General features: G+C 42.0%; 1 long non-coding RNA gene across 1 annotated transcript in view; it reads right to left on the bottom strand.

Moving 5' to 3' along the window:
* Nucleotides 1-216: 216 nt before the first annotated feature.
* LOC120545999 overlaps nt 217-24,242 on the bottom strand; it is a 51,385-nt gene continuing 27,359 nt past the window's right edge. The window contains exon 3 of the long non-coding RNA XR_005636769.1: nt 217-291. This is a non-coding gene — a long non-coding RNA (uncharacterized LOC120545999). The remainder of the gene's footprint in view (nt 292-24,242) is intronic.

Here is a 24,242-nt window from a genome sequence, read left to right as displayed (position 1 = left end):
CCATAGAGAAACCTACTTTAATGAGATTTCAGTCAACACCTCCCTGATGTGTCATCATTCGCAGCAGCTAAACCTGGAACTGGGGCAAAGTGGTCACCATTTTCGCTCCGATGGTTCCCTCCCCTGCCAAGGTCCGAAAAGAAAAAAAAAAAAAAAGAAAAAAAAAAAAAAAAGAAAAAAAAAAAAAAAAAAAAAAAAAAAAACCCCCCCCGGCACTGGCAGGCAGATGTGACACAGGTGAGGGGCAGAGTTGGGGGACCTTCCAGGCTCCTCACAGCTGCTTATTTGCTCCTGTGAGACAGATGCACAGAAAACCAGCCTTACAATGGAGACGACGCAATCATGTGTGTTCATTTTCACAAACAGGCTCACACTCACACAGTTTTATGAAGTCAAGACAACACAGAGTGAAAGGTCCAGTCTAATTCTAGCTTGAATTTTCTTCCATAAGTGAATTATTAATTTAGACATTAGATTAATAACATCAACCAAAGTTACTGGCTATTGACCAGCTCCTACCACTTCTTTTCTTTCTCTACTGCCTCTTTACTTCCAGGCTTGCTGTCACAACTCCATAACAGGTGCCACGTGTAACCACTGATTGTGTCACTTTCTCCTCCCCTCCTAAATCTATATCCTCTCCTTCTTCTACACCCATTCTAATTCAATTTTATGTTCATTTAACTCTATATAACCCTAACATAGGCAGTGGATTCTAACCATCTTCCTTCTTCTGAATTAACTAATGTGGAGCCATCACAACCATCTGCGGGTAACCATGATGTGAGCTTTGTGTTGTGTGGATAGCAAAAGTAGTAGGAGTAATTCCTTTGGCTCCACAAAATCTTGTCTTTGTTGAACAGTGAAATAATAGGCGACATATAAAAAATACTACAAGTTCCGATGCAATATATCATGAGTCAATTTGCAGAATCATGCCACAAAGGCAGCTGAAATAAAATTACTATTCGTAATTGAGAAACTTTACACAAATACATAAATCTGATAGACTGTACGATAGCATTACAAGAGAATGAGACTGAGTAAGAGAGAGACAGCGACAACACCACCTCTCTAGCTCACTTAACACGTTATATATTTTTTATTTAATCCCTAAAAAATAGGGCTGTCAATTGATTAACATTTTTTTACTGTTAATTTAACTGTTCTAAATGTACTTTAAAGGTATATATTTTCCGGTTTTTAATGCTCAAGTGGTATTTGAGACTCTACTACTCTAAACATACTAAATAAAATGTGTAAAAACAACAATTTGTGGTTTTACGGAGGTATGAGTTGGACCATATTCTGGCCAGGTGCAGTGACTTCCTGGAGCCTTTACTGCAACGATGACAAGACAAGTCACTGTGTCTGAGCCACAAAATAGTAGCTGTACCATTATATTTAGCAAACAGAGTGGTTTTTAATTTTCTCATCAAACTCTCAGTGAATGTGTTAAATGTCAAACTATTCCTTTAAAACAAGTATGATCGGGCGCCTGGTTAGCTCAACTGGTGGAGCGTGCTCCCATATACAGAGGCTCAGTCCTTGCTGCGGGTTCAGTTCAGAAAATTGCCAAAAAATAATCTTAAAAATAACAAAACAAGTATGATCAATTGAACATTAAGGTTAATCGTTGTACAGTGTAATGCTATTGTAAAAACAAATGGAGTTGCTTACAATTTATTAAATGTCATCTTTGGACCAAAAGTATTAATTGAGTGACTGTAATTCAATGACTTAAGTGTACCAGTTTAAAGTGTAGACAGATAATTCAATGAATCAACCTGAATCAACAATAGATGCTATTTGAAAGGCATCTAAAAACAATAATGCTTTTCTCTATGCAGATAAAATATGAATAAATCAGAAGTATGATATTTTATTCAGGGGGCCACAGTAGCGAGCGGGGCGCCCATCTGTCTCTCATCTCTCTAGTCAGTCATGTGGGGCTGAAGTGAAAGAGAAAGAGAGCCTCTGATTGCCTGCCACCCAGCTCTTTGCTGCTGCTCAGTGTCACTGCCACTCACCCGCCGTTCTGATGTGTTCGTTCCTCTCCACCTCCATTAACGTCATTCTTGGTCGACACGCTCACAAATGGAAAAGCGTACAGGCCTCCAAAATATGGAAAAGTGAAACGCTTCATTTATGTTTTAGGTGTACATGGACACTTGAAAGGCAGAACAAGAGTGATAGTTTTTTTTTTTTTCCTTAAGTAGGCTTGCATTAACGAAAATGTCTCTGAATTTCTGCTTTGAAATGTTATTCTCGTACCCTGAGAAACTTGTGTACTACAATCCTGCAGTTGTTATCCTAGCAGCCTGGCTTAGGCCCCACTGTCAGTGAATGGAGATGTTTCAAGCAGACTGAGTGACGAGGTGCATAAGAGGTCAGCATTCTAAAGGGGGCTACCAATTGGATCATGACCCATGAGGGACAGATATGGGCAAGGGATTTAGCCTCAAAGGTCACACTGGGGTCAAGGAGTGTCTTGCATTCCAGACTCCTAATCCTCTCCCTGCAGTCTGGAACGCCAGGCTTCGCTGCTCCACACACGCATGCCCACACACACAAACATGTACACCTTCACATACTCTGTGCTGAGTCTCTGTGCCAAGGAGCACAGGTTGTGATGATAGATTGGATAAAGAGACTTAAAATAAATGTATGCCTCCTCCTCTGCCTTACATAGAGAAAGCATGGCTTTTGGGTGCCCTTGCCACTCAATTCCTTGACCTTCCACTTATCTACCCACCTCCTACTGGGCCATCGAGTTTCCCCCATGCTGAGACACCAGAGTGCCGTGGATGTGGGTAATTTGTCAGGGCAACCCAACCCCCACTTTTCATGCCTGTGTGTGTCAGTATGCAAGCATGTGTATGCACCAGGGGCTTTCTCCGGGAATCTCTCAGACTATGTCGCCAGTCCAGGCAGTCCCAGACAAGTCAGTGTCAGTGGCTGCGCAAGCACTGCTCATGCTAGTAGCGGTGCATTGGAAGCTGGGGTATCCTGGTCACGGCAATCTGAGCCATCCATCAGCCCAATGTGACGTGCATGCCACCCAACACCGTGCAGCATTTGTGCCCCCCCTCCCTCCCCTCCCCTAAACAGTTATACATGACATGCACAGACACAGTATACAATGGAGACTATACCCCCGGATGATTTTAGAAGCTGAACCTGTTGACATTTACACTTCAAATCCCACCACACACTCAAAACACACAAACATAGTGACAAAATTGCTCCATCTGTGGCTTGGACTACACATAACACAGCAGTATGTGTGCAGCAAGGCACACCAGGCATCAGCCTCCTACTGTTTGTGTTGGAGTGGCCCTCATGCTGGGCCTTCAATTGTACCCCCCCTCACCCCCCGCCCAACCACCACCACTTCCTATCCCACTACCCTATACCAAACAGAGCCAACTAAAACACAGGCTAACATAATGTAGCAGCATGTCAGTGGTAGGCCCTGAAGCCAGGCTGAAACATGAACCGCTCTGTACCAGCCATTAGGACAAGAGTAAACGCAGCTACAATTTCTTTCTAGCTGTCCAGCCCTTATGTTGTCCAGCGCAGAGCCTGTGTGTGTGTGTGTGTGTGTGTGTGTGTGTGTGTGTGTGTGTGTGTGTGTGTGTGTGTGTGTGTGTGTGTGTGTGTGTGTGTGTGTGTGTGTGTGTGTGCGTGTGTGTGTGTGTGTCAGCAGCAGATTGAGTGATGTATCCTGTGTGGCTGTGGTGTGCTCAGTGGGCCAGAGAGAAGTCCCAGCAGGGAACTACTTCTCCCTTGGCCCTCGGGCCACTGCACTTCATCAATCTCTCCACTGGGAAAGGCCTGCCACTGGATTGCAAGAGTTTCACATACACACACACACACACACACACACACACACACACACACACACACACAGAGAGGACGCAAAAGCAGACAAACCAACGTATACAGAGTCCGAGGAATATGGTAATATTGGAAAACTGTTTAACAATGTTACAATGCTACACACTTGTATACATTTTAGTTACACTTTAGCAGGTTTGCATTGGAATGCCATGATTTGTTGCACACAAATTTTCTCGTCAATGAGAGCTGACAAGCTACAAAGTTAATGTTAGATTACGACATGAGCAACCATCGATGTATTTAAAATCTCCTTAGATTTAAACAAAAGAACAGGAAGAAGATCAAATATTTGCACATACATTTTTTTTATATAGACTGTATTAATTCTCCCTGTCGGTCGGAGGGCCCATGTTTTGTGAAAGGGTGTGGTGGCGGAGAATTCTTGTGCTGGATCCTATAATTGGCTGGAATGACGATGAGGTGAGAGCTGATAGCTGCGGTGTTCAGGCCTAACTCTTCTCACGGTAAGAAATACTTTTGTCTACTTGCAGCACTGACAAAATCCCAGTCAGGATTTCAGTGGTTAAGTCCCAAATGATGCTAATACAATACATTTAAAAGAATTAAGAGACATTTAAAATGCAGTCTGGTTTACTGGTCATCACTTATGTTGCTATAGTGAGAGGAATCCTGCCCGTCTCAGTGTGAGGACCTCAATTTCTTGCCTTGGAGTTAAAAGGAAGCATGAGCACACACACATGAACATGTAAACACACATGCTCTGGCACAGTTCCTGACCTCATATGAGGGCTGGGTGTACAGATTCAGTGAAGGTGAGAAATAGCTAGCCTCCTCTTGAGTTGATGATGACTCCAGAACTTGAAACATTTAGGGAATTTCTCATGCCTCAGCGGGAAGCAAGGATCCCCTCTCACTTGTTCACAGAGCCCTCTGCATTCTACAGTACACAGATTTAGAAACCATGTAATGCCAATGAAAATCTTCTGGATATGACTTAGAGATTGTGTATGATACAAACTCTCAAAACTAAAACTCATTCCTAAATTTAAAAAAAGAAAAAGAAAAAAGACTGGGTTTATAGCTGAACATTAAAAGATATTGACATACACTGAGCAATAGGTGGAAACCCTTAAAAATAGAATCAGAATCTATGGCAGACTTTTTCAGTTGTCTATTCCAGCTAAGCAGCTTTTAGGAGGTGAATCATTGCTTTGTCAAGTCAAGAGGAAGCTGTGGAAGGAAAGACAGAAAGAATGAAGGAGTAAAACGGAACAAGAGCCAGAGCGGGTGAGGAGAGTTGGTTTACAGTGCAATCAGCATTAAGGAAATTGGTTTGCACTAGCGCTGCGAGTGGAGAGAGGTGATTGATGCTAAGCTAGGCTAGCAGGAAGGAAGTGGAGAAATTAGCAGCAGGCCAGGGCACTGAGAACTGTCAACTACTTCCTGGTCAATCTGGGGTGTGAAGTATACGTCCACTGCCAGCCCTCATGTACCACTTGTGTGGGTTTTACACACACACACACACACTTGAAAATACTATGCATGTATACCATAGACTGTATCGATGCATACACACATACGGGGCAGGCATTTTGCATTAAGCATGAACTGTGCATTTACAGCATTATGTGAAATCTGAGCACAACCTGACTCTTCCAATCTGAAACTCGAGTGGAATATATTGATTTAGGAGTGAGTTAACACCAAGGGGGTATATCTTATATGTGACAACAGTGTGCTCAACATGCTGGGAAGTGCACATACTTTGACATACAAACACAAACGTAAATCAATTGTGCACACACTCCCTCAAAACACCAATTTTTTATTATTTTAAATCACAAAGAGCAAACATGACCCCTGTCTTGATCTCAACTCACTTGCCTCTGCACACAAGCCTTCAACAGCACATATAAACAACACAGTGCAGTCTCGAGGGCACTGTGTCAAAACTTGGCTTCATGCATGCCAACAGTGCAGCCACGTCAAGCCCCTGACAATAGCAGTAGTAACGTACATTCAGTGTAATTAAGCAAGGCAACAGAGGACAGGCACAGAGGAGGAGAAGACACAGAGATGCCCTTGATACTTGGGTGTTGGCGCTGACAGCATTTCCTCTGACAGCTTCATCTCATCGGCCACCACAGAAGCTCTTACGTCTCCTGACATGTGCTTTACTCATGCCTGCCTCACTTCTCTGCTCCCCCGACATGACAGGAAAGAAGGGATGGTTGGAGATGGATGGGGGATATTATGATGGCCTGTGCTTGTTGGTATCTGCAGTCAAAAAAGGAGTTCTTGTACACACTTGTCATTGGCCTACATTGGGGCTGAGAAAGGACATTTATTAGTGTTATCATATGAAATGTTTAAGAATAATGAATTAGTTACGTATATATGATTTAAAATTGTCATATTAATTTTTTTTTAAGATTATTTTTGGGGCTTTTCCCTTTATTAGACACTGACAGTGGATAGACAGGAAAGGGGGAGAGAGATGGGGGGACGACACGCAGCAAAGGGCAGCAGGCCGGATTCGAACATGCGCTGCTGCAAAGGACTCAGCCTACATGGGGCACACGCTCTTACTGGATGAGCTAGAGGCCACCCCAGTCATATTAATCTTTATTGAAAGTTCATATTAGTGCATTAATTAAAAGAAGAAGGAAAAACACTCCAGACTGATCCTCTTAGAGCTACAGTGTGTGATGAAGAGTGAGAGTCATCATTTAAATCTTTATGGACTTCCCTCTAGAAAAGTACAGTAAGGGGTCCTGAATCCTCAAATTTATCATTTAAAGCAAATTGTATTGTATTATTTAAAAGGTGGAGGGTGCCTGAAAAGCAATTTAGCCAATGATGTTTATTGACTTCTCAAGTGCATTTAATACGGTGCAGAAACTGGGTGTCAGCCCACACCTGACTATGTGGGTCCTCTCCTTCTTCACAGACAGACGGCAGCTGGTGAGATTTAACGGCCACTGCAGCTCAGTCAGAACCATCCACAAGGCTCTGTGATCTCCCCAGTTTTGTTCACCCTATACACCAATGACTGCAGAAGTCAGACACGGTATACCTGAAGTATTCTGATGAGACAGTCATCGTGGACACCACCAGCTCAGGGCAGCAACTGCAGTCTGTGGTGGACAACTTCTCTCTCTGGTGCAGAGATAATCACCTAACCCTGAACATCTCTAAAACCAAGGAGATGGCCATAGATTTCAGCTCCTCCACCAACTCCACCAACTCCACCAACCCCCCTACTCTTCAGGTAGATGGCCAGACAATAGAAAGACTGGAAGAGTATAAATTCCTTGGTCTAATTATTGACCACAAGCTGACTTTTAAAAGTAACACCTACCGCATCTTCAAGAAATGTCAACAACACCTGTACTTTCTTCGGAAGTTACGACGACTGCAGGTCAACAAGTCAATACTCCAGTCATTTCATAACTGTTTCATCCAATCCACCCTCACCTTCAGCTTAGTGGCATGGTTTGGTTCCCTGACTGAGTTGAACAAATGTCCCCTCAACAGAATTATAAAGATGAGCGGGAAATTTATTGGACAACCCCAGACCATCTCTGAAATTTCTGCCTCCACTTCAATATAGTGAAGGTCCATGGAATTGCATTAAAAAATTCAATAGCAACATCTCTTTCCAGAAACAATGTCCTGTTAACACTGGATCCACATCCAACAGTTTTGGGGAATCCGTAGAAAGTAGTTTCAAAGAAAACTGTTGAGCAGTAACTGGAACTTTTTTTTTTGTTAACGCAATGAACACCACAAATGAAATTTTGCACCAATTGTATCAGGGTGGAGGCAGATAATAAACCCAAACTATATATATATATATATATATATATATATATATATATATATATTTGCATTAAAAGTTCAGTAGTTCACTCAGGGTAAATTAAGAAATATGATTTTATTTTTGTAATGTGGGTGAACATCCTTTAAAGAAAGTAGGGAAAGAGACTCGCATGCCGAAAGAGAGATGGCCATTTACAGAGGCCCATCTTCTACAAAGCACTCCATTCCTCTCAGGCAGGATTGAGTTAACGTCCCTTCCCTCCCTCTCATCCCTCCCCTGCCCCTCCCGTTTCGCTGTGACTTGCTGGCTTGATTTATCTGATGGAAGGAATTCTGCACAGGGCTCTGGTGGTATCCCTATACTGTAACCTTTTCCCCCCACCAGATGTTCCTCTCTCAAAACACGGTAACATTCATCCCGAAATCCCCATACAAACATATCAAGTGGTCACTACATGTTGACGTGGGCCATGGCCAACAGAAGTGACAGGGACAGTGACATGAGTATTGGGGGGTTCGAGATCAGACAAGGAAGAGAGACACAGACAGACAGACAGACAGACAGACGGAAGTGTCAGACATATGTCCACGCCAGCTGACGACACCAGGATGACCCGAGGAGTAAGCGGAGATTGGGGGAAGAAAGGGGTTGATAACTCCCAAAAATGTTGTAATGGGTGATACTTTGAGTTCAGCAGTTTGCCTGGATCTGAGGGCCTGAACTGATTTATTGTGTCCTTTCTTTTTACACAGAATCTTCCTTTTACATGATTTTTGTTTTATTCGGTGCTAAGCATTCCAACAAGGGGTGAAGATGGCTTTTGGTGGACCCGCTGCTGGAGAGTTATGATCATAAATATGTAAATCAGAGGTGTAGCCCATGTGTTGCAAAAGCTTAGGATGCTAATCGTCGAATTTGGAATAATAATGTTACAAAAAATAGACTTGGGTCAGGTTCAGCTCTCAAATTTGGCTGCAGTACTTGGCTTAAAATGAATCAGGCCTTAAAGACACCGGTACAGGCCGGGTTCAGGTTGCAGTTTTTGGCTCATGCAGAACTGTACTCAGCACACTTGACACATTATTTGTGTGCACGTATGTGTTCATAAATCTGTGGATGTTGTGTTCCCGTTATTAGGTAAAGAACACATACAACATCAGCAAGAGAGGATAGGAAAGAGAGAGAATGATGACAATCCTGATGATGATGATGATGATGGGGGGTAAGCTATGTCAAGGCCCTGGCCGCTTTGACCGCCTCAGCCAATATTTATCACTTTCAGTGTGCATGAATTCTTGATTTGATGTGCCTTAATTGATTCAGCTCTGCCTGGCACTGTCTGTCTGCCCCCACACCCCTTCTATCTTTCTATTTCTTTATCTATCTATCTAATATCAGAAGGAATATGGAGTCTAGACAGACTAAGATGAATGCATTGCAGGAGGAAGAGCAGCCAGCGATACTGCCCTCTTCGTGACCTCTTCCATGACACAATGAGCCCCAAATGGCAGACATAAGTGAGGATCAAGTGCTTCAAAGTAAGCCAGGCAGAGATAAAACCCAACAGGCCCCTCAGATGATAAACGGGTTTTGTAGCAGGAAAAAGCCATCATGTAGCTACCATGACACCTGGGCTTTGGTGAACAGGCCCAACACATGTTGCATCATGTAGCTGAAGGAGGGAAAAAATAAGAGTTGTTCATGAGCTTAGTTGGTTCTTATGATTAAAGCATATTATGCCAGTATTTAGTTTACCATCTGTACTAAATTCTCAAGATTTAGATTTGTAGGACAATTTCTATTTACAATACCTGTACATTGCAGCACAATCTTGCAATAATGATGAACCTTTGTGGGGCTTTCCATTAATGTTTAGTCTCATTCTGTTACCAATTCTTGTAATAATCACTTTCTTAGGTGTTTAGTTCCCAGATTTGAAAGAAATATCACTATCAGCTCTTTGTGCTCTGTTACCAGAGCGTTGGTGTTCAAACCAAGGTTTGCCATTCTATGTTTCTCACAATGTGTCTTTTTTCAGGCCTGCATTTTCGCAAAGCACATTTACCTTGGTTGTATTAATCCATGCCCACTACAGAGAGAAACACAGCCAACATTGATTTCCACTTATTGTAATAGCAGAAGTATGCAAGGTTGCAGTGGTTCCCACTAGAAGGGATGGCCGCCTCCTCTTCTTAGCCTTGGACCAAATGATTAGTGGGGGAGTAAGAGGGCCCGCAAAACGTTGTTTCGTAAACACCTATATGTGTGTGAGTTGGAGGGGGGGGGGGTTGATGGTAATCATAGACCATTCAATGACAAACGTGAAAAAAAAATCATAGAAAAACCTCTTCATGTGTTGTGGTGAGGATTACTCGGAGCACAAGGTACTTCAGAAAACTCTGCAACACACCCACCATTGTCCATGTGTTGAAAGCTGGTAAATTTCCCATAAGTCTCTTTTGAACAGAGCCAAAAAGGCCTAGATGGGAGCTCCCCCATACATGTAGAAAGCCACTAATATATGTGAAGATGCTTGCATGCTTTTTACAGAAAGCATAATTCTACTTTATCTGCCGTTTCATGTTGGGTCCATTCAAGTAAGGTGAGATACCTTTAATCTCAAGCCAGGGTAACTCGTTTTATGATGGGTTGTGGGTAATACTCAAGTGGAGAAACAGAAGTAACTGCGCCTGCTTTACAATAAAGCACAGAAGACCAGTGCTGAACCTGTCAGCTTGCAATTTAAATGCATACTTGATTGCTTTTAAAGTGGGTGCCACTGATATCCCACCGATGTTAAGGCTTCTTTTATGGGTGGAAAAAGCCTGAGGAAAACTTTCAGGAAAAAGATCAGGAAATTTTAATCGCAAAGAAACACAGTTTTATTAAAAAGAAACAACTGTGCTCCATCTCCGCTCCACTCAAACCCCCGCGCATTATCTTGCTGTGCTGATGTCACATTGATTATGCTGATCGTAAACTGCCTTTGTTTGTCCCTCGCTCCCTCCCGTCAGTCATCCATCTGCAGGGATGAGCAGAAGTCACACTAAAAGCCATCTTTTCCATGTTTTCTGCATTTTCAAGTCGTGCTACAGATGACGCCAGTCCCACTGGAGGCCTAGGCGACTCCTCTTTTCCTTCGCACTCCAGTATATTAATTGCTTTTTAATGTTTCCCTTCTCTCCTGCAAGTTGTTGCATAGTAACAAATCAACAACAATAAGGTTCTTTTTGCTGTTGCGGGCCACAGCCAAGACTAAAAGGGTACAGTCACTAAATTATCCATGCATTGGAATGAAGGCTTCAAGCTGGTAACAGAAGAGTTTTAACAGGAGGCCATTTGGCTTTCTTTCTGCTTTGTCCCAAGTGTCCTCTGCTCCCAGCTGTGCGCATGTCGCAGAATGGGACTTTGGTGCGAGCGAGAATGGAAAGATGTAAAACTGATCCAACTAATCCAGCTAACCCAATGAAGCATTGTGACATGCTTCTCCCTCTTGAGCCACAACTTTGGGCAAAATTTGAGTTTTTACCATTCATTATTAATCTACAGTTATAAGAAATGAGCTCCCTGTCCTGCAGAGCCTTTTAGAAGAATCTTAGGGAAATGCTGTTAACTTTACATTTTAAAGAAGAGGGGAAAATGCTTGCCATTTTATAATAAAAAGTTCATTTGTGAACTTAAACATTTTCAGACAAAAAAGTTTAAACCATATACATATGTTGACATTGGCTTTATCGTTTTATTTGAAATGGATACATGACTATTATCGGTTTTATGACAGCAGATCCCCCTTATATACGGGAAACACTAAAAATATGTCTGCCCTATAGTAACAAATTATGTAATGAATTAATTTGTTGCAGGCTTAAGCAGCCTTTTGAAATCTCTGCTCAGTAGCCTGCAGCAGAAACGAGAGCTCTCACTGCTTAAGCTGTTAACCTACAACTTGCTGCTGCCTGTAACATGATTCTTGCTCCCAACATACAAGGGAAGCAAAGGCGGAGGTAATCAGACGTATTTACAATTTTGTAATATGAAAGGTCATAACCTAACTACATGATTAGCAAACTTACTGTAACTAATGACATAACACATTCAACTATGTCTGTGATTTGTTTAGGATATATGGCTCCTACTTTACAGCATCTACTGTACTTACTGAAATGTATTATAGTTTGGCGGGCATGTTTCTCACAACAGAAAATATTTTTATGACATACAGCAGCAGATAGAAAATTTAATACAGAAAAAAATGTATGTATATAAAAATCCATAATGACATCAGGGATGAGAAATAATCCTTTGTAGTGGCTCATAGCAAAAACCATTGCAGACTGTATTCTTGGTTCTGTATTATTTGTATGGTAGTTTTTTTTACCTTCATCTTCCATAGGAGAATGCATAGGCTTCTCGTGTAAAATTAGACAATCTGTACATATCTTTCAGTCTAGAAAATTAAAGTACAGTTTGTTTGGAAAGTACAAGTTTGCATATGCGCACCCAAGCAACAACATTGCATTGAGTGAGGAACGCACGGGGTGCAAGGGGGGTCATCAGCGAGTGTTTGGAGCTTGAGTTACAGGGCCAGCATCTGCCATCCGGCCATCAGGCCCTCATATCCATCACTGGCCGATGGCGTGGTGCAGCCCGGCGTTTGTAAAAACACCCAGAGGAAATGGAGTCTCTGGGCCAGACAAGAATAAAATTAGCTTGATGACTAAGTTCCTCCTCAGGTCCCAGCGGGAATAGAACTCTGCCATTTGTTTTCATTACTTCCCTTGGCTGTAGATGGGAGGACAACATGTGTGTGTGTGTGTGTGTGTGTGTGTGTGTGTGTGTGTGTGTGTGTGTGTGTGTGTGTGTGTGTGTGTGTGTGTGTGTGTGTGTGTGTGTGTGAGATTGTTAATGTGCATGTGTGTTTAGAGTAGAGGGTGCATGTGTATGTCTGCTTCCATCCCTGCAAAAAGAGCACTGCACAAAAACAGGCATTTTGTCATTTCCAGTACTGTATGGGTTTAATCAAACATATTCACTCGTAAACACAGCACTGGTCTGTAGAGGTGACATTACTGTTTGGAATTGTTCCACAACCCCTCATGGCATAGAACATTGGCTCTGGCCACTTTATTGCATTTGCCTCGCAATATCTAATAAACAAGCAAAGGTTATAAAAATTGATTTGCTCGCAAATGTGTTTTCATTCATTCCCAGTGCTATGACCTAAGCCAACTTTTACTGAACTAAAAGTGCAACGATCTTATTTTTGCTGGCTGATATTAATGTCAAAAGCATAATATACCTTGTCACTTCAGGCCAAAGATGAAATTGTGAAATATATCTATGCACATCTTTACATTCTCACCAAGTTGATCATATGCACATAATCACTTGGGTTTTAAAAGATTGCTCCGCATGCATAAAAACAGATAACGAGGCGGTTCTGCTCATGAAAGAAATAAAGATCACTGGAGCGGAGGAAAGAGCAGAAAAAAGTAAGGTAAAGAACAAAGTATGATAGACAAAGTAAATTAAATTAAAATGGATACTATATATAGAAGGTAGACGCTTAATCATAAACGTCCGTACTGATAATGTAGAAGTAGAAGTAGAAGTATTTACATTTGAGATTCATGCAATATCTTCTGAGAAACACTATTAAAACATTAATGGTAAACTAAACAGCAACCTGCGCTATTCCAGTGTCCCTGCATGCTCACGGTGCAGAATAATTGGCCTTGTTTGTACTAAAGCAGCACAGAATAGAATCCCAGAGAAAGCAAGGAAGGGAATTTCTTTTGTGAAAGGAGTGAGAAACCTCAACACTACAGAAATAATGTCAGCAATATTTACTATTAAGCTGTGAGAGCACCTCTGAACTTTACCTACTTACATTTGCATTTCTCTGCTTTGAATACTCACACTCACACACACACACACACACCTCAGATTAGTTCCAGCTTTTACCCAGGGTGCCTGTTAGAAGTGAAGTGAAGACATCTTGTACTTCTTTAAAGCATGTAGCATTAACACCTTAGCCCCCTGTGTAAACCCTGAGTACTGACCCACAGCAGAGAGCGAGATGGGATGCAGCAGTGTGTAACCCGCAGAGCTGTGTGTAAATGTTACTACAGCACTTTTCAGTCAAAGCTCTTGTAGGAAGGAAGGAATCAGGAAGGGGGGATATTGGAGGTGATGGAGAAAATGAAAGTGTGTGTATGTGTACATGTGTGTGTGTGTTTTAAGGGAGACAGACTGACAAAACAGGCCAAAGGCTGGTGAGGCAAAGGCCTTGAACCAGAGGTGTCAACAGAGAGATCCGCTTGGCACTCTTTTTTTTTTTCATCGCTCAATCCATCTCTGTAACCTCCACACGCAATCAGAATTAGTTGGTTTTTCTAGTAAGACCATTAAAGGGTCAGTTTACCCAAATTAGGCCTAGGTTTTTTTAAAGTTGTATTTAGTCATGCAAACAGTTTGTTTTACTTAAAGAATTTTGAGATATTCATCTTTCTGCCACCAACACAAAACAATTGAAATGGATGGAATTATTTTTGTGTTGCTCACAGTATTGAAACTCACATGGATTTTTGGATGGATGGAATTTAATGTTTCCATGCTGTAAATGCAATTCCATTCACTTGGAGTAGAAGCAAAAATGTATAAATAAAGCTAAACTATTCACCTGGCCAGATTTCTTTTTAGATTTTATAATTTAGAGACCCCTTTAATGTCTGACGTATTTCCATGATTAGCATCCTATCTTAAATAAAAATATATACAAATGCTGCTTTTACAAACAAACACGTATCTCATGTCCTGACATAACTGGACAGAGAAGGAGACACGCACAGTAGCTGTAAAATATGGTTTGTATACATTTTAACTGACCATGGCACAATTCATTCAAATATGCAGTTATCGGAAGAAAGAGAGAATACAGATCACGGAAGCATAACATGACTTCCCAGAACCATTGTTAGCTGAAAGGGGGAAGTGATTTAGTCTAATGTATCTCTGTGTTGTGTCCTTGTCCTCCCACGACTGGTCTGCACACCAACAGTTAGGGGTTCTGCAAAACGTGGGTCAAGGCGAGTGTGTGTGTGTGTGTGTGTCAGTGTGTGTGTGTGTTTTAGACAAGAGAAAGAGAGAGCGAAGAGGGGTAAAGAGAGTTTGCCAGTGACAAGGAAGTCAAATAAAGCGAAGAAAAGCTCCATTTCCCAAGCTAAATGTACCCCTGGGAGGCGTAAGGGAGGGAGGGAGAGAGAGAGCAAAAAAGAGAGAAAGGTTATGAACCGACAATACTCCTGCAAGGCTCTAGATTTACAACTACCATGCCCTAAGAGCTCTGCCATGCTTATTTCTACAGCCAGTTAAAACAAATTGCAGCCATGTTTCAATCACCCACATCCTCTTCTTGCTCATCCGCTCAGGCCGGGCTTTTGGCTGCTGTATTATTTCTCTCTCAGTTACTACTGAATAAATACTTTACTCTAGTGAGGCAATCTTCATCCACTGGAAAGTCCCCACATGCTGTACATACACCCACACTCTCCCAAACCCCAAGAGCTCTCTCTCCGCTCCCCTCTTTTCATCTCATGTCAACTCAATCTGGGACCTGGAGTGATTTAAAAAGTAAATGGACACTTTTGATTTAGTTTACCTGCATTTTGTCAGCAGTATGCAACTTTTATTTTTGGATATTAATGGATTAGCTGGATCTTCACTGGCAAAATTAAAGTGAATCTGCTACTCTTATGCTGTTAAATGATTCTTACATTATTTTTTTTTTTTTAAACACTGGAAAACAAGCAGTTGCTTCCATATTGAGTGAAATTCCTGACCTATGGAGGCATGGCTGAGAGCACAAAAAATGAATAAATACTCCCGCTTTTGTATGTTTGATTGCAAGTTGTGGTAGAAACTTATTTGTAACCTGATACGCTGTTTGATTTGGGTTCAAATGAGAGAGAGCAACGTCGGGCAGAAGGAGCGGGGTGGGGGTAGAGGATGGTTGGGGGCAGGTATGGGGTCACAAGAGTGTCTTTTTCATGTTGCAGATTAGAAGCAGATGTCGGTGGGATTACACCGCCAGTGTCATCACTCACCCCACAGCCCCACCTCCATCCATACACAGTCATAGTACATGCACACACACATTCACATGCAGAGAGGGTTCGAAAAAATTCACAGTGCTCTCAACCGTCCACACAGCTACACAGTGAGTAAGGAACATCAATGGCTGATGTGATGCACTGTGCCACAGCTGAATTAGCCCATTCCAAGTTGAACCAAAGCAAACTGAATTTTATTAAAATACATTGAGCATGGAAGTCTGATCCTGATGCCTGAACAAATCTTTCAATTTAACCTGTCCTTCAAATAAATAAATCAAATCAATTCAAAAACATGAACAAACCAGAAAGAAAGGAACACACACACAAACTGACACACACACATACACCCACACACACACACACACACACACACACACACACACAGTTCCTTACGGGGAATACTGGAATGCATTTATTGTGAAGCAGCTGCTGGAATGTGACGTACATGGAAGTGTTTAGCCACTGAATACTGACTTATTGCTTCATGAAAATTCATCTTAATCTAGATTTGTAAATTTGTTGCTTTTTCACTGGTGGATCAGTTTGAAATATTGCCAGGGAGGAATCGATTTCATAGCAGCTCTGACAAAGCATGAAAAGGTTAAAGCTTTTTGTTGTATGCCTGCGGGAGTCTGGTATGATTGAGAGGAATCTAGTTCATGAATGAAAGAACCAAATACTCACTTTGATCCAACTGAACCAAACACTTGCTCCCTCAATGACACAGTGGAATCAATTCAATTCATGGATAAAGGATCCAAGTCACTCATTCAAATGAGTTGAAATTCATTATAAAAGTGATGGATTTTCAGTAATGTCCATGGTCATAACAATGTCATACACAGTATGTGACGGAAAACCTTGCTGTGAATGATTAGCATCTAATGAAGTTGTTAGCACTGGAAACTTTGAAAACTTGGATAATCAGGTTTGTGTGACTTCCAAAATAAAGGCTTGTCATTTTTCTGCCTCAAAATAAAATTAAAAAGCCATTAAATGTGACTTTGGGTGACCTCTGATGGCATTATATATTATGTTAATGATAACAGTATTGCTGCATCCCTCTTTAATGTCTCTACGTCATTACATTCATGTCCACAGACCCACCCTGGCCTGACCACTGACCTCAGCGCCATGCACCTCCCAGGGCCTTGAAGTGGTCCTGGCCTTGAGGATAAATGATGTGTCTGAGGAGCCGCTGTCTGCAGAGAGCTTATTGGAGCACCTCTGAAGATGCAGAGGGCTGATGGGATCTAATTCTGAGATCATTGGAACCCTACATGTTCAAATGTGTGTGTGTCCACATGGGAACATTGAATGTACAGATGTCAGGAAATGCGTATATAATGCAGCAGATGGCCTGTTTGGTCCAAGCTGTTTGATGCTGGCAGAGTGGTGTTGTGTGGTGTTGGTACAGAAGACAGGAGCCGAGAGGCTCCATGAGAGATAGCTGTGAGGAGTTACTGTAAGGCTGAAAGCCACAGTGCTTATTATTCCTGACAGAAACCACACTGGGGCTGTGAGTATGGTCACATTTGCTGATAACATCACAATACGTTATTTTGACCACTGCAATCAGCTAGTGAAGCCTGGAAGCCTTTTTCGGGTGGGGGGTCAAAGGTTTTGACCGGATGTCGGAGGTAACTGTGGATCAACTATGACCTTAGGCATTCATAAAGAATTTGTGGTCATATGAATATGAGAGCAGCTTTGCTGAAATATAAGGAAATAGGTTTGTCTACTGTCTCTGTGTGTGTGTGTGTGTGTGTGTGTGTGTGTGTGTGTGTGTGTGTGTGTGTGTGTGTGTGTGTGTGTGTGTGTGTGTGTGTGTGTGTGTGTGTGTGTGTGTGTGTGTGTGTGTGTGTGTGTGTGTGTGTGTTCTGAGATCACAGAGTGTGGACAGTTGAGGCTCCATTCCAAAGCTGGGAGATTTGGAGGTGCTGCTGTTGTGGCAGACAGACTGGTGGAGATTAAAGAACTTAAGATAGACAGACGTTCAGAGAAGTTCAAAGACTGCAATACAGCAGGTTTATTTTATGAGAGGATGTCTGAAGAATGTAGACCACTGCAGCACTTAACAGTGTTGCAAAAAGCTCCATTCACTCTCTTTTACAGTGTTGAAAAAGTAAACATTATAGTCAAGGTATACTTCATTCCACAACAAATCAACTTATTTCAAGATTTTCGGTATAGCTTGCGTAGTTCTTTATACTTAATCTAATTTACTAAAATGTTTCTGGTCTGTTCAGAAAATGTTGATTTTGGAACTCAATGATGGATTAAATGACCAAATGGAGATTACAGCAGCATGAATATCACACTATTCCTGGCAAGTGTACTGGAGCCATGGGATCAAATACACCCTGTGTTGTTGTACGTCTTTATCTTTTTTGTTTTCAGCAACATATGTTAAAACACTTCAACCAACATACAGAGTCATGTACCAAGTTACTCATACAGCACTAGAAGACTAATGGGCACAAAACAGAGACGGTATGGGCATGAGACAACCTAAATGCTGCTTGTCCTGACCTATATTTAGTTTCAAAGGGTAACTCAGTCCCCTCTTATCTCCTCTACTACATGGTGACTGCATGCAAGCTTTGAGTGCTTTCTGAGAACAGCCATAGAGCCCCGAGAGCCCACTCTTGAGTGACTATCTCCATGCTCTTGACCCAGCGGTACAGCACGTAGATAGCCTTAACTTTGGTAACTGATGCACAGAGGCAAAACTCATCTCTTAAAAACTCCTGTTTAAACTTATTTACAGTACATGTAAAGTTTTCAAGTCGTTTGTTTTGGTTTCTGCTGAGATTTGGATCATGATAGATGTAATTACACTAAGAAAAAGGAAGCACATTGTCCAACTTTAACAAGCGATATTTCACCATTGGAAAGATGAATATGTCTTTAAATTGGGTCACTTATGTAGTAGAAATGTGAAATTTCTTTCGAAAATGGTGGCTTCTAGGCCGAGAAAAGCCAGAAAATGTGTTTTTGGCTCATGTGGATGTAAGACACCAAATCCCAGAATGCACTTGCTTCGCTGTTTTAGAGTATACTCCCAAGCCATGCCAACCGTTTACAGACAGACAGTGAGACAGTCTACTCAAGTGTGTTTTATTGTCATTTCAACCATATACACGAAACAATGTTTCACCGTGGCTCAAGTGGTTACACAATTAAAATATATAAAAACAATATTATATAAAAACGACATACGAAACAGGTACATTTAGTGCACACACATTATATGCTCCGTAAAGTTCAGCTAACACATAGCTATTAGCATTAGCGCTTGGTGGGCTGTAAACACTGAGTATAAACACAGCCGTACATTTGTGTGGAATGTAGAATGGTCGGCATTTAACAGTCACAAACTCCACCAGCATTTAGCAGTTAATTGGATACAAACACCAGTCCGTGTTAAGACAGCCCACCTCCACTAGTTAGTCTTACCCGGTGACAGAGCTGCCGGCCTGGGAGCTGGATAGTCCGGTACACAAAAACACAGCAGTCTCTGAACTCGCGTTGGGAGTTTCATTGAAGTTGGATGTAGTCCAGTTTGTTGTCTAATGAGCGGACACTTGCAAGCAGGATTGATGGAACAGGTAGCCGGCTAGCGTTAGCTTTCCACCAGCACTCGTTCAGCGTTCCCCGCTGATGATGTCCCTTTACCGGCCAGAGGCATCAAGCAACAACGCTGGTCTCCATAGCAGGCGGGCGAAGCTGGCGTAGTGTGTCGAGTATTCCGTCTGTAATAAAGTGTCCTGCATATTCTCTGATCTGTACCAATGTATCACCGTCGTACACATGTGCGGTAGTTTGAATGCACATAATTGTTGTAAAAGTTTGCTGCTGAGAGACTTACTGTTTAGCGAGGATTCAAGATGGCTGACGCTCGTTTTGCTTCGGCAATCTTCGGAGAAAGACGACAGTCCAACCCCCTATGGGTGGGTTGAAAACATGTGGAAGTAGCTCTTACTACTGGCTGTAGTCATTGACATATATATAATGGACCAATAGATCCCGTTGCTCTGGACGGAGACCAGTGAAGGCTATTAGAAGCACTTTTGCGGTGATCCCTTGCTTTACTGCGCAGCCTCCAACTGACGGAGACAACGTAAATGTGACGTGAGCAACGTGACTGAAAGTTGTAAGTCTTCTGGTAGCTGTGCCAAGAGAAATCTCAATCATTCCCAATCTTACAGAGACGGAGAGTGTAGGTATATGTAAGGAGATAACATAAGCACAGGCTAATTATTGCTAACTAACATGCTAGTTAACATTAGCAATTAAACCTAAACAGCTAATGTAAGTCGAAACTGCCTGCAAGCTTCTCCTGTACTATACGGTAATTCCTTTGCTGTGCGACAGTAAGTCACTTGGTTATGACACAATCGTTAGCCTATTTTTACAAAAACGTCTGCTACGGAGCCATAACGTGAGGTACAAGGTAATGGAGCCTTTTATACATTGTCGTGTTTCTTTAGAACTAAACAATGGACAAATAGAGTCTTTAAACGCTTCAGATGTAAAGTTATTGGCAGTCAAGTGACGTAAAAAAAAAATGTTGGTCAGTGGAATGCTAACAGGAGGTGATACCTTTGTAGCAACAAAATGCCGCCATCTGAGGTTCGAGTTCTGAAGTGAAGCTTACCCCCTTGGCTGTAGTCCATTGCCATTGACATATATATAATGGACCAATAGACCCCATTGCTCTGGACGGAGACAAGTGAAGGATATTAGAAGCACTTTTCCAGTGATCACTTGCTTTACTGCGCAGCCTCCAACTGACAGAGACAACGTAAATGTGACGTGAGCAACGTGTCTGAAAGTTGTAAGTCTTCTGGTAGCTGTGCCAAGAGAAATCTCAATCATTCCGAAAAATCTTGCAGAGACGGAGGGCGTAGGTATATGTAAGGAGATAACATGGGCACAGGCTAATTATTGATCACTAACATGCTAGTTAACATTAGTAATTAAACCTAAACAGCTAACGTAAGTCGAAACTGCCTGCGAGCTTCTCCTGTACTATACGGTAATTCCTCTACTGTGCGACAGTAAGTCACTTGGTTATGACACAATCGTTAGCCTATTTTTACAAAAACGTCTGCTACGGAGCCATAACGCGAGGTACAAGGTAATTGAGCCTTTTATACATTGTCATGTTTCTTTAGAAATAAACAACGGACAAATAGAGTCTTTAAACGCTTCAGATGTAAAGTTATTCGCTGTCAAAGTGACGTCAAAATGAATGGCAGTCAATGGGATGCTAATGGCGGGTGATCACTTATTAGCATCAAAATGGCGCCATAGGAGTTACGCATTCCAGACGCTCGCTTACCCCCTTGTCCATTGCCTCTGGTCAAAAATCTTCCGATGACGCATAAATTGTCATTTTGCGTACTCTGAAGATTTTTTTCAGACCCACAATACAGAGGTCTCTCGTCTCAGAGGGACATGAGGGAAGGAAGCACGGACATTCGAAAATACAACCGGGTTTCTACTGATACAAAGCTTAATGCTAAATCTGTGAAGTATCCCTTTAAACTTTTACTGTCATTTCAGCACCAGGGGGACCCAACTCTTAACTGTTAACATCATGTATCATGTATCACACACCCATAAAGTCCCACAAAAAGGTGATGCTATATCTCATACAGTGTGCATTTATCCATTGTGTTCTTTTATTTGCTCAGGCAGTGTCATACTCTCTTCATATGTCCTATGAAAAACAAAGATCTCTGATGTTCCTTCCTATGAGATATGGGCATTTTACTCTATTATGCTGTTTTAACTGGGTGCTAAAGGTCACTATAGAATAATCAATAGATTGTGGTTCACTTTGAAAATGATTCTTAATATTCATACCAGAATAAAAAAAACTAGTTTTCAACAAGTCCTGCAAGCCATACGACCATACAGGTCGTTTATTCCTACCCTCTTAATACAACCTATAGGAGTGTTGCATGACTTAGCGCCCCTAGTGGTGGCAGGAAATTCGACCCACAGGACCGTTTTCCAACATGTAAGAGTCGTGGTTTTAAGTTAAAAAAAGATTGTGGTTTGGGTTAAAATCAGTACTTTTGTTACGTTACATCACTTCTGGTTACACACGTGACTCAGAAAGTGACGTAGTTTCGTTTGTTTCATGAATTTAATCAAAACTGTTTACTTTTAATTTCAAACAGGAAACGAATCCCAGTCTTGTGTTTGTTTGACCCATACTGTCTATGGTTTGACCCATCCACCACCACAACCAGCCTCCTTATGGAGTTTTGGCTCTCTAATCCTGATTTTCCACTTTGCTGCGTTCCGGCTGTGTTCACATTTTGTTCTGTCCTCCGCCACGTGCCATACCACACCGGGAGCATCTCAGAAGCGGCGAGACTTGCTGTCCGATTGGCAGATTTTATTGTCTCTCCAAGTACTTTACAGAACAATCCCGTGTTTATTAAGCTAGTATCTACCTTCCACTCCGAGCACTTCCGCAGTTAAACTCCATGCATTCTCTTTTTTGGCGTTGTCATTATAAAAAAGATCTGTGATGTCTTTTGTTTTTCCACCTCCAATATGAATCTTGTTATAGAGGAGATGTATACGATATTAGTGGGTGTGTTTTAGTAAATTGACTGGATACTCTCGCTGCTATACTTCCTGCCCGGCTGGCCGAACAGCCCGCAGCTCGTGGGAAAATAGACCTGGCTCGTATCTTTAGCGGAGCCGAGAGCCGCTTCACTCAGCTTCTGGGATGTGCCGTGCCGCGGCTGGTGTATTATCAAGGATTGACTTGAATGATTGCTCGCGGTGGTCGTGACTCGCCCGGAACGCAGAGCAGATGCGCTTAGCGGAAAATAGGGGTTATACTTCATCACCTTACTTTCTGCTTTGCTCATGTTATAATTACCACAACCACTAGAGGGCAACGCCACTATAAAACATAAATATGGGTCGTAATTGCTGCTTAAATAAACAACTAACAGGGTCGTTTTTTGGGGGAGGACAGTCTCGTAATTTGACATGGATTAATAACTTGGTGGCAAACTGGGGCAAACCTTCAAACTGCCTCAACAGCAGTTATTGTTATTGCAAAATGCAGCTAAAGGCCATATATTCATGTTTAATTTCTCTTCATTGCCTTGACCTGCACCCGTATCGTAGATTTATATCCCAAATCTGCTCCCTCTGACCTACAATTAAAGTTAATGGAATCAGGGAGACAGGGAGTCTTGTCTTTCTATACATCTCTTAAGTGTGCATGCATGTATGTTTTTCCACATCCTCTCCATCCCCTCTCTTTTCTTTTTAGCTTCTCCATGTTACTTTTCAGCAATTGAAATCAAGGTAATGACTGGGCAAGGAAAAAGAATGTTCTTTCAATAGATAATTAGGGAGATTGGTTTACCAGGGCCACTCAAAGCCTATTCAAATGCAGGGCTGAGGCCAGGCCTTGTTGTCTGCTGAGCCCAAAAGGCTCCCAAGAGAGGCATTCGCCTTGGCTTCATTTCTCAAAGCAGGTGCCTGGCAGGTAGTCAATGGAGACGGCCAGTTGAGATATATAAGAGACCCATCCCCCTGGACAAGGGGTCAACATCACAGGTCAGGGGTCATGAGCAGAGGTCACAAGGTCAATGTTTAGCACACAGGATTGGTCAGATGACTGGAAATGCAAGCTGGACAGCCAGCTATCAGGTCTATGACTTGACTCTGTGCAGGAAATGGAGGCACTACTGTTGTTGATCGATAGCTACCATTTTTATCATCTCTATCGAAATATCTTATCTGGATTTAGCTAACAGCACACTAAATTAAAAGGAAAACGCACAGCCTGAGCCTCATCTGCCCACCCAAAAATCTGCATCAGCCAAAATCAAATTGTTTTAACTGACCCACAATGTTAACTATAATTTTTTTTCTAAAAGCTAAAAAAGCTGAGGTAATTTAAACCTTTTAATGATTCTTTGTGTAAAATTAAGTGAACATAGAATTGATTGATTGCTACCATCCTTGGCATTCCTATAGATTTTCTCATCATAACATCAGCTCTGACAGCTTAATTGGAGCATTATTATTTTACATTATATGGGGACTGGTGGTCCTAGTTTACAAATTTGCTTAGAATTCCTCCCCACGACATGAGCGGTGCAGGATTAGAGGTCAGGGGTGATGTGCACTCTAATTTCTAATTAAATCTTAGTGTGGAAAAGTGATCCGTCATTGCCCATGGGCTACCATTGACAAGGGCTCAGCTACCATGGCTTCACACGTAAAGGGATAAACCCCCCACCGTCCCTGGGCTCCAGCCACCTTGGGCTCCCTGGCTGCACCCCAAGGGAAACACTATATAAATGTCAGTGCACTGAAAAGCTGCTACTAAGGGAGTCAGAGCAATCACACAAGAGTAAAGCACATGGAGTTCTACAGGAGATTTTTTCACT

Source organism: Perca fluviatilis, chromosome 17 (genome assembly GCF_010015445.1).
Source record: "Perca fluviatilis chromosome 17, GENO_Pfluv_1.0, whole genome shotgun sequence".
Taxonomy (NCBI): domain Eukaryota; kingdom Metazoa; phylum Chordata; class Actinopteri; order Perciformes; family Percidae; genus Perca; species Perca fluviatilis.
This window is presented reverse-complemented; position numbering and strand designations above follow the sequence as displayed.